Source organism: Saimiri boliviensis, chromosome 10, assembly GCF_048565385.1.
Source record: "Saimiri boliviensis isolate mSaiBol1 chromosome 10, mSaiBol1.pri, whole genome shotgun sequence".
NCBI classification, from domain to species: Eukaryota; Metazoa; Chordata; class Mammalia; order Primates; family Cebidae; genus Saimiri; species Saimiri boliviensis.
This window is the reverse complement of record NC_133458.1, coordinates 49,883,927-49,894,226: the sequence shown is the minus strand read 5'-3', so window position 1 is coordinate 49,894,226 and position 10,300 is coordinate 49,883,927. Positions and strand designations below refer to the sequence as shown.

Genomic DNA, 10,300 nt, shown 5'->3' with positions numbered 1-10,300 from the left:
GAGTAGCTGGGATTACAGGCATGCGCCACCATGCCAGGCTAATTTTTTGTATTTTTAGTAGAGACGGGGTTTCACCTTGTTGACCAGGATGGTCTCGATCTCTCGACCTCGTGATCCACCCGCCTCGGCCTCCCAAAGTGCTGGGATTACAGGCTTGAGCCACCGCGCCCGGCCTCGACTGATTTTCTTACTGTAACTTCTTGATTATATGCTAAACAAGGGGTTGACTATTCATGACTCTCCAGGAAAAGGGTGGGCAATTCCTGGAACTGAGGCTTCCCCCTGCCTTTTTAGACCATATAGGGTAACTTCCTGATGTTGCCATGGTATCTGTAAACTGTATGGCACTGGTGGGAGTGTCTTTAGCATGCTAATGCATTATATGATTAGCATATAATTGGCAGTGCGACAACCAGAGGTCACTTTCATCACCATCCTGGTTTTGGTAGGTTTTGGACAGCTTCTTTACACATGCTGTTTCATCGGCAAGGTCTTTGTGACTGGTATCTTGTGCTGACCTCCTATCTCATCCTGTCTCTAGGAATGCCTTAACCTGGGAATCCAGCCCAGTAAGGCTCAGCCTTATTTTACCCGCCCCCTAATTAAGATGGAATTGCTCTGGTTCAAATGCCTCTGGCAGGTAGAAATTAAGATGTTAGAAAATTTTACCTCCTTAAAATAATTTAAGGGACCAATTACTGTATGGTTTATTTATTTGTATATTTTATATAATGTTTTCTAAACATATAGCATTCATCAGTGTTTCTTTAGATGAATTTTAACAAATATCAGTGACAAGGTTTTTTGTGGAGGATTTAAACCAGTGGGGAGCCCAAGGATATTTATTTTGCTGTCATTCTTGAGCCACTGTAAATATTTGTTAAGAGTAGTCATAGGAAAGCAAGCAACTGGAGTTATCTGGATTTGAAAATATTTCTGCTTTCTTCAGCATCCATGCTATCAGTAGCTGTCTAACCTTGCTTTCTGACATTATGCAAGAACTGGATGCTTTTAGCTAACAAACCCTCACTCATCCTGGCTTTTTCCATCCTTTGATCCCTTACCTTGAAGCTGCTTTATGGAGCCAAAACACCTCAAAGCTTAGACTCGAATAGATAGTATCAAAACATAAAGATGGTATACTGAATCAGTTCATGAATCCTCAAAATCAAAAGTCCTTCTCCCCTGACCACATGTCCAGCATTTGTGACAGTGAATCATAGGATGGGGAAGTGACTCACAGTCATCCCAACAGCGCTCCTGTTTTCATTAGTTGTTTCTGAAGAATTGTAAAGTTCTAAATTCGAAGCATGCCTATAAAGTATTGAGATGGACGTTTTCTTCCCTGTAGCATGCCAGAAACTATACAATCTACCTCCTTTGAAGGAGTTTGGTTATTAAAAAAAAAAAAAAAAAAAGGTGTAAGCATGTTTTTAAATTTTAATTGCAACAGACAGTACAGAAAACAGTTTTTATGGCTATAGCATGTGTTGCCTGGGTCTGCGGCTTTTTCTTCTTTCTTCTTTTCTCTCATCCTTTGTTCCACTAAATCCTCCTGCTCCCACCCCCTTTACCACCACCACCTCTTCTTCCTCCCTCCTCCACCCTGGATCCCTAGAGAGGGCTGCCCTGGGGGCTAGGTAACAATCCCAGAAAGGGCTTGGGATTCCAAATTGCCAGAGATCAAGACAGCCATACAGGGAGAACCTGGAAGGACACATAGTGGTTGATATAAATACATCCATGTGCTCCAAGTGGGCAAAGGAATTGGTTAGAATGTGTGAATGTAAATGCTAGAAATTGAATCTCTATCGAGTGGCCAATACTATAAAGGGGTTACTTTCTTCTAAACAATTTTTTCCTTCTGTATTTTTTCTGCCAATCTATATATTGTTCATTATTTCTCCTTCTTCTTGTTGTTTTCCTGAGCTTTGGACAAACCTCATCACTTAACACATGCAATAAATGGGAGTAAGTTCAGTTTTTCATACAGGATAACCATGATAAAAAAGAAGACATTTGCTAACACTATAAACTATGTTAACCTTGACATTAGAACTTTCAAAGGGGTAGTGGGGGGCAAAAGCTTGATTGGAAGGGACTGAAGGGAACGGGAGAAGAATTGAAGGCAGTCAGTATAGACAGCCCCAGAATAGTACAGTGAAGAGCAGCAGAGATAGTAGAGCCAGAGGGAGAGCTACTGGTGGATGTGGGGTCAAGAAAGTTTTTAATATAATTAATACGAAAGAAAGAAGAGCATCTTTATATGATGTTAGTAATGATGAGTATAAGAGAGGAAAAACTGATGACATAGAGGAGTGTATTAGTTCATTCTCACACTGCTATGAAGAAATATCTGAGACTGGGTAATTTATAAAGAAAAAGAGGCTGAATGGACTCACAGTTCCACATGACTGGGGAGGCCTCATAATCACAACAGAAGGCAAAGGAGGAACAAAGGCACATCTTACATGGCGGAAGGCAAGAGAGTGTGTTCAGGGAAACTGCCCTTTATAAAAAACCATCAGATATCATGAGACTTATTCACTATCACAAAAACAGCACAGGAAAAACCTGTCCCCATGATTCAATTACCTCCCACCAGGTCCCTCCCACAACACATGGGGATTATGGGAGCTACAATTCAAAATGAGATTTGGGCGGGGACACAGTCAAACCATATCAGAGAGTATGTCTGCCAAGCAGCATTAAAGGTTTATGTTCCTGAATTTAAGATGACAGTGGAAGGATTGCTGGAGATGGAGCATGTTAGGGGTTAAACTGTATGCCTCATCCCCACAAAAATTTAAATGTTGAAGTCCTAACCTCTGGTACCTCAAAATGTTACCTTACTAGGAAATAGGGTGATTGCTGATATATCCTAATTAGTTAAGATGAGAGGAAGCCCTAATCCAGAATGACTGGTGTCCTTACAAAAATAGGAAATCTGAATACAGACAGGTACACATGTGAACACAAAGACAGAAGTTGGAGTGATGAGTCCACAACCCAAGGATTGCCAGCAAGTCACCAGAGTCCAGGACAGCATCCTGAGACAGCCCCCTACATGGTACGAACTCCATCAACACCTTGATCTCAGACTTCCAGCCTCCAGAACCATGTGAGAATACATTTCTATTCTTTAAGCCACCTAATTTGTGGGACTTTGCTTTGACAGCCCTAGCAGACAGGGTGACTGAGGGAGTGTGCTAGGAAGAGAGGAAGCAGGGGTCCTAGAGCCACAGGCATGCCTTGCAGCTATGGAGGCCATGCAGCTGCAGGAAATGACAGGGTCCAGAATGATGGGAATTAAAGTGGGAGGACCAGATTGTGAGAGGAGAGGTCAGCAGGGAACTGAGAGACCAGGAGAATGGAGGGACAATCTATGTATACGTTGAACTTGCCCAGAGTTAAGGCAGGAAGAGGAATGCAATGGTGAGGCAGGAACACGAGGAACCAGGGGGAATGACCTCAGCATAACAGATGTCAGCAAAATGAGAAGTCAGGTGACATAACATGATGACCTGAGATTCAGTGCAGAACGCTTTGAGGGAGGAGAGAGAGAATGATGTAGAAGTGGTAATGGGAAGTGAAAAAGAAACCGTACCCCACTTCCAGGCCCCATGGCACAACTTGGAGGAGCAAACCATAGCCACCATGGGACCAGGGGAATACCGGCAGAACCGGAAGGCAGTATTCCCAGGGGACAGCCAGGTTTTCATCAGAATGAGATGGTGCCGGAAGAGTCGGAGCCAAGGCTGACACTATTGGGTTTTGCTAATGATGGACTGTGACTTGCAGCAGGACCCGAGAGGGGGTCCAGGGTTGGGCAAGGGTAGGAGATGTCCTCCCCTAGTCCATGACCAATGCTGATCCACATTGCACTAATGACTTCCTTGACTCCAAGTTAGTAGATCAAAAGCAATACATGTTCCATCTCCAGCTGCACTCACCTCGTTAACTATTTTCTGACTCTAGTTCATTCTGTCCCAGGCCCTGGCATTTACAGGCTGAAGCAGCAGTGAACTCCTCTTTTCTCTGGGACTCACAGAAATCACAGCAGCTGTGTTGTTGTAGGGTTTCTTGGCTTTTGTTTTGGTTTGGTTTTTAGCCAGTAATTTTTTTTTTTGCCAGAAAGGCATTCTTTCTCTTCACTGCAGTCAGGGGTGCAAAGAGGGCAAGTAATCAAATTCCCAGATGACCATCTCCCTAGAAAGTTTTCACTATTCCAAAACACATGGCATCATTTCAGCATCCTCAGCTCTGCACCTATCAGCAAATATGTACCTATCATGAGCAAGGTGTATCGTTTGACAAGCAGACTGTCACTTTTGTGATTAGAAAAAAGCATCCTTCCTCCTGGTGGATGCAGGCCATGTCAGAGCACTCAGCTTGACAAGGAAACGGTAGGCTGGATTTTAGATCCCATTTATTTCTTGGGATAAGTATTCTCACACAGTCAACAACTTGGACAACTATACATAGCAGATCTAATGGGAGGAAAGTAATTGGGTGTTTTAAGGAATATTTTTATTGAAGGATGTGGAATACGGCCTGAAGTAGTGACTGTCATGTCACTACTTTTTACACATTCCAGTGTGTGTGAAATATATTTTTAAAAGTTTCCTTTGTTAATCCCCTTATAAAATAATTGAACAAGTCTCTTTTATGTGTAACTGTTTTTGAAAATATGTTAAAGGTAGCCAGAAAAGTGTTCACATTTTCAGACTATTATCTCATTCTAAGAAAAATTAGGACAACTTGACTCATGCTGGGGAGGCTAGGGTCCTGGAGAGAATGAAATTAGAAAAACCTGGATTTTGGGTCGCCCAAGATAACTCAAATCTGTCCGTTCTGCAAAAACAGAATTATGTTTCTCTCACTTTTCACCTGAGATGCAGACAGGGCTTGCAAAAGACATGCTAAGGTTTGCCTTGCCACACAAGCTAGGCTTTCCCTCACTAGGCCCTGCCACCCTGGAGGTCATATTTTCTTTACCTTTTGTCCACTTTTTCCTTCCTGCAGCCTGGCTTGAAGGGCAATTCTTGTTCAGAAGAAATCAAGTCTAAGATGTTAGTAGTCTGGAAATGTTGGTCTGGTATGCCTCTAACATCTGTGGGGCCCAAAGCAAGAGTAAAGACAAAGATCCCCAAACCACACATCTAGTTATTTAGAAGTTACAAATCAAAGCCAACAAACTGCTGAACAAAAGGTCCTATTCTCTTACTTGATAAATAAACCCTCAAACAACCCAGAAACCCAAGGTAGGACTGCAGTGGTACAGGGAGTGCCAACTCCTGGCCAATAGCCCACGCTCCTTCTTTTCCCACAGCCAGCCCTCCGTTAATGAGGGGCTTCCTGGGGCCACTAGTGCACACTGCAGCTCACAAGTCAACTCCATCCACACCCCTACAAACAGCTGCCCCTTGGCCACTACTCAGGCATAAGGACACGCCCAGCAGGGTGTGCCCTCAGGAGGTCAGACCAGGGAAGAAGCCATGCACAGCCAGGAGCCAGTTCAGAGCCTGTGATGGTTAATTGTACGTGGCAACTTGACTGGACGCAGGTGCTTGGATTAGACTTGATTTCTGAGTGTGTCTGGGAGGGTGTTTCCAGAGAAGATTGGCATTTGAATCTGTGGATCGGTAAAGCTGGTGTCTGCCCCAGTTTGAGTGGGCACCATCTACTCTACCAAGGGCCTGAAGAGAACAAAAGGCAAAGGAAGGAGGAATTCGCCCTTACTTGCTTGCTGCCTGCTTGCTCGTGCAGAGACATCTCATCACATCTTCTCTGGCCCTCGACTGAGATTCACACCATTGGCTTCCCCGGTTCTCAGGCATTTTGACTTGGACTGAACTACACCATTGGCTTTCCTGGACTCCAGCTTGCACATAGCAGATTGTGGGATTTCTCAGCCTCTATAATTACAGGAGCCAATTCTTCAAAATCAATCTCTCTCTCTCTTGCTCTCTCTCCAGATCACAGTCTAGAAGTCTGCTCACATTCTCAAGTTTGGCATATCCCTTTGATCCCTCCAGACTCCTCATCCCAGGGGACCATCATGGCCAGGGGAGGGTCAGAGCAGGGCCCTCTAAACCACAGACCCCAGGGCAGGAGCCCCTCTGGCCTGGATCTAAGGGTGGTATTATTAATGATCATTAAAGATTTATCATAGGCTCTCCAAATAGGAGTGTAATAGTCTCAAGACATGATGCAGAAGAAGTCTGTAAAAATGTAAATTCCTAGGCCCCAACTCAGACCTATGAATCAGATGATCTGTATGGAGTTTCTAGGAATCCACATTTTTAAACAATCTTCCTAAATGACTTGCATTCATACTAAAGCTTGAGAATTGCTATCAAACAGCTAGCAGTTGAAGTGAAGGGTCCTGCCTTTCCCATGAAGTCCATCAACTCTATGCCCCCAAAAGCTGGGCCCTCGGATGGGCTGCTCTCCTTTCTAGAGACTTTACCATCTTTCTTCAGGAAGCTAAGCCCAGACTCTTCAGTACAGTGTCAGATAAACACTGATCACATCCTACTCTCCAATTCCAAGAACACCATTACTTAATTCCTGGCAAGTTACAACGTAATTGAGTAGGTTGCAGTTTTCTTTTTTATATCAGGCGTAGTTAGCCAGCTTCCTGGAAACACCATGAGCTTTTAATGAAAATTCCAGAAACATGCATCATTTCCTAATTAAGGCTGGGAATTTTAAAAAATTATTAAACCATGTGCGTTCTAATTCCTGTTGCCCTTTTTTCTCACCCACCATTCAGCAGTCAGCAGACACTTTCTGGGTTATCAGGGTAGGGCCATCCAGGCAGAACAAAAGCCATGGATCATGAACTACAGAGGAGAGCTTGGTAAATGGACAGCAGAAACCATGGTCTACAGGGGTCTGGCTTTCTCCCACCTAGATAACTAGGCCCAATCCTATTTGGGTTTAGTTTCCGAAATCAGATGAAATTGGGCACATTCAGGTGGCATTGGGGATACGGCTGTCCATTGTAACTGGCAAGAATTTTGACAGGAAAAAAAAGAGGATCCTTTTTTTTTTTTTTTCTTTTAAATTTTAGAGCATTAACTTTAAACATCAAGATCCAAACCCCAAGGATTCAGGGAACCTCATACCATAAACCATTTGGAGTCAGGGTTCTCCAGAGAAACAGAATCAGTAGGAGGTACAGTTAGAGATAGAAAAACATGGAATCGACTCCCACAATTATGGAGGCTGAGAAGTCCCTCAATCTGCTGTCTGCAAGCTGGAGACTTAGGAAAGCTGGTGGTACAATTCAGTCCAAGTCCAAAGGCCCAAGAACTAAGAGCAGGAAAAGAGAGATGTCCCAGCTCAAAAAGGAGAGAGCAAATTTGTCTTCCTTCCACCATTTTGTTCCATCCTGCTCCATTCCTCAACAGGTTTGATGATGCCCGCCTGCATGGGTGAGGGAGATTTTTACCCAATCTCAAGCTTTTTGTGTAATCAAATATGGGATACAAATGAAAAATACTTAAAGTGCATCATCATTAACTTCCAACTCAGTCTAGTTTGACTTCCCTTTTCTTCTATCCCGTCGAATCCTTGAGGGATCTTCTCTCCTTGTTCATCTCTGTATCTCTAATAATTAGCACAGTGTGAGGCACGTGGTAATCCAGTTATAACGGTGGATTACTGGTCTCCAACATAATTAGACCCATCCAAAAAAAAAAAAAACCACTTTATAAACCTACTTTGCAAAGTTCATAAGCAATGGATGTGCTATATCTCAAAGGTGCTGGCCAAAAAAATTAAAAACTTGGTAATTATGTGTGTTTTTTTTTTCACCAGGTCTACTTTTCTGTCACAAGAGCCCATATTAACAACACACCCATGTATGCTTTTCTTTTTATCCACTTTTCTCCATGAGTCTGTCACCATCAACTATTAAAACTATAAAGATTTGATCCCCTAAATAAGTGATCTTCAAACTAATTTCTCTCATACTTACTAAAGGAACTTTGAAAATCTATGTATTGCTCTGCACATTTTCAAGTAGACACCTAAGATTTTTCATCATAAATTTGAATAACTTCAAAATATGTTCTTTCTAGCATACTGTAAATATTGATTTTTAAATAAAATATATCACACTTTGTATCCAACAGACTCTAAATACCAAAGCATTTTGACACTTACTGTCCCACTCTCAGTCTTAAAACTTCACCAACAAGCTCTTTTTTGACAACCAAAAAATCTGTATCATTCCTTTTTAAAATTTTGAAGTTTTCTGGATTATCTTTACAATGATTTTTAGCACACAACTAATCAAAGCAACATAAATATATAGCATATTTTGATAAATATAAAACACAGCAAGTTAAGTGTTAATTGAAAAATTAAACTAAATCAATGGCTCTTTTAAAATTAGTTCATGTATCTGTGGCTCTTCCTCACTATTAAAATGAGACAGAAGTCAGCATCAATTCTATCCTTATTTTTTATTTTTTTTAAACATGAGCTCTGAGAAAACGTGTTCAATTAAATAAGTAATGAGAATGTTAGCATTTTCTGAAGAAAATGTCACACTGTTATTTGAATGCCTTCTTGATTATAAGTTTAAAAAGTACATAGTGATCTATTATCAAAAACTACTGACTTATTTGTTGACAACTCTGTTAGGTCCTCCTTTAATTTTATTGAAAGCTAAGAATTGAAAACTACCTAACTTACAAAAAGAAGAACAAGAAGAGGGAGGAGGAGGAGGAGAGGAAGAAGAGGAGGAGGAGGAGGAAAGAGGAAAGAAGAAGAAGAGGAAGAAGAAGAAGAAAGAAGAGGAATAGGAAGCAGAAGAAGAAGAAGAAGAGGAGGAGGAAGAAGAAGAAGAAATGTGTTACCTAATCATTAGAGTTCAGTTTTTTTTTTTTTTTTTTTTTTTTTTTTTTTTTTTTGAGACGGAGTTTCGCTCTTGTTACCCAGGCTGGAGTGCAATGGCGTGATCTCGGCTCACCGCAACCTCCGCCTCCTGGGTTCAGGCAATTCTCCTGCCTCAGCCTCCTGAGTAGCTGGGATTATAGGCACGCACCACCATGCCCAGCTAATTTTTTGTATTTTTAGTAGAGACGGGGTTTCACCATGTTGACCAGGATGGTCTCGATCTCTTGACCTCGTGATCCACCCGCCTCGGCCTCCCAAAGTGCTGGGATTACAGGCTTGAGCCACCGCACCCGGCCTAGAGTTCAGTTTTTAAGCTTCTAAGAAGTATGACCCCAAAAATCTTGGCCAAGACTTATCACATGGCTGTTGATTATACTGTCACCCTTTTACTTACAGGTGTCTTGCTTATGGAGCTAAAATAGATGAAACCAGAATTAGAAACAAAAACATAAACTTGTAAATTTTGCATTTGGGGATTTTTCTCCTTGACTGTGAACAGAGACCTATATATAATGCCAAATTTTATTTTTTTAAGGATGTCTGAAAATGCAGAGTAAAGAAACGACAGAAGGACAGACACTTGGGGATATTCATGTATATATTAATAATTTCTTCCCAAATATGACTGAAGACAATACACTTAAAAGAAGTGAAATCAGCATATTAACATCTGAAAGGCATAAATTAATCCTAATTAAATCAAGTCAGTTTGCTAAAGTTCAGACCATTGCGTATTAGATTTACATTTTGGAAAAAAAATTTATTTGCTTTTGAACCAATAGATTTCTGCTTTTGACAGTATAGTTTAAATACTTTATGCAATTTGACAGCAAGAGAAAGAACTTAGTCAGCAATTAGTACAGAACAAGATTACGGAAAGCACATTAAGGACTGTTAAGCACATTAGTTAGAGTATAACCTGCAACATATTCCTGTTAAACTACTTAACACATTCTGTGGACTGAGCTTTGTTCCCCCAAAATTTATATTTCAAAGGCTTAACCCTCAATATGACTATATTTGGAGATAGTGCCTGTGATGAGGTGATAAAGGTTAAATGAGGTCACAGGTCGGGGTCCTACTTCAATAGGACTGGTGCCCTTTAAAGAAGAGGACAAGACACCAGACGCTCTCGCCCATGCACTCTCTCTCTGTCTCTCTCTGTCTCTCTCTTTCCCTAGCCCCACATGTAAGAATATAACAAGAAGGCAGCCATCTGCCAGCCAGGAAGAGAGCCCACACCAGAACTTGACCATGCCGACACCCTAATCTTGGATTTCAAGCCTCCAGAGTTATGAGAAAATAAACGTCTGTTGTTTAAGCCACCTGCTGCATGATATTTTGTTATGGTAACATAAGCTGACTTGTATACCTCATAACTACGTGG

General features: G+C 41.6%; 1 long non-coding RNA gene across 1 annotated transcript; it reads left to right on the top strand.

Annotated features, from left to right (window-relative positions):
- The first annotated feature begins 392 nt into the window (after positions 1–392).
- LOC120365367 (uncharacterized) lies at positions 393–8,141 on the top strand. Its single transcript, XR_005580324.2, has 3 exons — positions 393–569; positions 2,943–3,121; positions 5,333–8,141. It is a non-coding gene; the product is annotated as an uncharacterized LOC120365367 (long non-coding RNA).
- The last annotated feature ends 2,159 nt before the right edge of the window (positions 8,142–10,300 follow it).